A 3,329-nucleotide genomic window follows, 5' to 3' on the forward strand; every position below is an offset into this window, starting at 1 on the left:
ATTGAATTTTTGGACTTAACCATTAAAATTGATGCCACTGGACATGTATATTCTGCCTTATACAGAAAGCCCACTGCAGGCAATACAGTCTTGCATGCGACAAGCTTTCATCCAAAACCTCTCCTTAAGAGCATCCCTTATAGCCAGTATTTAAGGGCCAAACGTAATTGCAGTACTGACTCTGACTTTAAGATTGCAGCCAATGACTTATATAATAGACTCAGAGCACGTGGATACAGTCATGTATCTCTGAAAAAATCATATAATAGAGTAAAAAATAAAGATAGGACTTCCCTTCTCTTCTCTAATAAACAAAAAAATTTTGATAATAAAGTACGTATAATTACCAAATACTCTAACCAACATCATTCTTTCCGTGCTATAATTAATAAGTTCTGGCCTCTTCTAAAAGCCGACTCCATTGTTAATCAGTACATAAACGATGTACCATCAATCACCTATATGAGACCTCAATCACTCAAGGACAGCTTAGTTAGAAGTCACTTTCAGGACTCCTCAGGTGAAACTAAACCTAAACATCCAGGCACTTATTCATGCGGGCAATGTGACATGTGTCCTTATATATATAATTCTCGAAAGATCAGACTGCCAAATGGCAACCTGTTTGTTTCGAAATTCCACGTTACATGCTCCACTCCAGGCGTTGTGTATTTGGCCCAATGCCGTTGTGGAGGATTTTACGTGGGTAAAACCAAAAGACTATTCTCTATCCGCATAAAAGACCACATCAAACCCATTCTCAATAAAAAAATTATTACAGCCATAAGCAGGCACATAGGCACCCATCATGCCTTTGATCCCAACTGGATACGATTTTCAGCCCTGGCCCATATACCTCTAAACTCAAGAGGTGGCTCAGTGGACAAGCTTCTCTTACAAACTGAAGCCAAGTGGATCTTTATCCTAAAAGCCACAAAATACCCTGGTTTCAATGAAAATATAAGCTACAGATCTTTTCTATAGCTAATCTCTGTTTTTTTGTTTCATGAACCCTCATACCTCAGCTGTGAGCCCCCGTGGAGCCTGGCATGAAGAGAGAGAAGTGATATCCCTTTTTCCCCTTTTTGTTTATCCTTTCCCCCTTCCCTCCATTCCTCCTACCCTCTCCCCAATTTATTTGGTTTTCTTTTTGTTTTTTATTATTTTTTTTATTTTATTTTTATTTTTATTTTTCTTTATTGATATGTTTATGTTATATTTAAAAATATCTCTGTACATCAAAAAATGTCATTTCTAATTACTATTAACGCTGTACAGGTAACATATACCGTTTAATGTCTCGCTACGCTTGGCCCAAGGTGGGTTTCATGGTTTGCACACTTGGGGATCTCTGTTGCTCTCTATGAGTCCCACCCACATTGAGGAGCTTTGCTTTTTCCCTCCTTCCCTACACCGCATTCCTAAGCCTTACTATTTTGTGATTTGGGACCGGATCCTCTGTTTTTTATCTTCCCTTGCTCCAAGTATGCAAGGGCATATGGACACCCAAGGGCGCCGCTGGGTCATATCCCCAGGCGGCTCCCGATTTGAGGTGGAAGGGAGCATGTAATCCCCTCAAGGGTTAAAAGCCATGACAATCGTCGTTTTATCTGCCCTCTATGCAGGCTTGTGTCTTCCCGCCCCTTTAAGGGCGGAGAGCTAGCATAGCCCTATCTCCATCAGCATGTATCCAAATGAACCTCGTGTCAGCACTGAGGCATTATGGGGTTGGTAGTTTAAATGCCGATTTGGAAGGCTTTGCACATGCTCACTGCTTCCACCTATGGCTGTCCGCATCGAGCCGGTGACGTCAGACGCCGGCTCGATGGATGGGGGATACAAAAGGCAGCGCTGTCACTTCATCTGTAGTGCAGGTTCAGCACAGATACTACCGCCACGCTGACTTTCCCTTTGGTAAATATACTTTTTTTAGTTGAACTTCATACTGTTACAACACTGTTTCTCATCTTTCTATACCCATATCTACTCATCCTTCTTTTTATTTGCTTGTAGGTTCAGCAAGCCTGGCAGTGGCAGCATACCGCTGCACTCTGTAATTTACAAAATACCACACTGAATCAATTGATTTTTTCTTTGTAATCTGTTGCATTTGTACTGCACCAATATTATCATATGGAATTAACTCTTCCATCTTTGACTCTAACTGCAGGTAAAAATAATTTTTATTCCTTTCGCTTTCTTTAACAGTATATAGGTAGTATACCCCCAGCAGCCACTTTTTACAAGCTACCAATCAAGCGTAATTAAAATCAATTGTTTTATTCCTTTGATAATGAGTATCTCATGTTCTACTATGGAGGCTTGTTTTTTAGCCCCAATTCCCTCTTATAATTTAGGGATTGATATCAGTTACCCTTTTTGTTACAAACTAACATTTTTCAATACCTGTGCTGGATTTGTAAACTTGGTACTTATCTCTGGATTTTGTTTTTGATCTTTGTAGCGCTTGTCTACCTCCATCTATGCCCTGCGTGGGGCTGGGTTGCTTTTAGCATTTGATCCTGTCACCCAATTCTTGCCACCTATTTCACCATCTATTGGCTTGTGGGTTGCGATGCCGGGAATGATTATACCTGGGTAAGCATAGTACCTCCTTGGACTGAGCGAATTGAGACCAATTTCATACTTAATGTTCTGAAATTTATGTGTATCCAATTGTATGGCATAAATGTATTTTCTGTATTCTTAAACCTTTTTTTGTGTTTATGTTCATGTTAGTTGCATACTCCCCTGAAGAAGCAAAAACGCGAAACATGTCGGGAGGACACATGATCATTCTCAGCAACTAACATTTTCAGGATCCCCTATACTTTGTGTCATGTAATCTTTTGTATAAAAAGTGTATTTGTTATTATATTTTTGCTATTTTGGTTTTTCCAAAATAATTTTAACATATTTCCAATATTAAAGCTATGAATTCTTTTTTAAGAAATCTCTGTTTCTTTATATAGTGTACCGTAAAAAAATCCCCTGCCCCCCCCCTTTTCCTATTCTTGGATACAATATTTATACTCTGTGCTTGTTTAAAATAGCTGGTAAGGATGGAAATTGGAAAAGGTATAAAAATTTAGGGAGGATGCTTATTTTGATATTATTGCAGTGGCCAAACCACGGATGCAATCTAACTACAGTCTGCCACATAGTTAGGAGCGTTCTGACAGTCTTCAAAAGTGGGGGAAAATTTAGGTCGAAGAGTTATGAGGATTTTTGGGTATAAATGTTCCCAGGTATTTTAACGTAGATTTTGTCCATTTTAAGTTAAAGCTCGCCTGTAGATGAGATAGAAGTTACTGCGATAAACCCACCCC

The 3,329-nt window shown here is 39.2% G+C and overlaps 1 long non-coding RNA gene across 1 annotated transcript; it reads left to right on the forward strand.

The window, feature by feature from the left end:
- The first annotated feature begins 2,462 nt into the window (after nt 1-2,462).
- On the forward strand, nt 2,463-2,943 carry LOC143933289 (uncharacterized). The gene is made up of 2 exons (XR_013263082.1): nt 2,463-2,598; nt 2,740-2,943. It is a non-coding gene; the product is annotated as an uncharacterized LOC143933289 (long non-coding RNA).
- The last annotated feature ends 386 nt before the right edge of the window (nt 2,944-3,329 follow it).

This window comes from Lithobates pipiens, unplaced genomic scaffold (genome assembly GCF_037356315.1).
Source record: "Lithobates pipiens isolate NorthernLeopardFrog02 unplaced genomic scaffold, aLitPip1_a1.2 Scaffold_27, whole genome shotgun sequence".
NCBI lineage: Eukaryota > Metazoa > Chordata > Amphibia > Anura > Ranidae > Lithobates > Lithobates pipiens.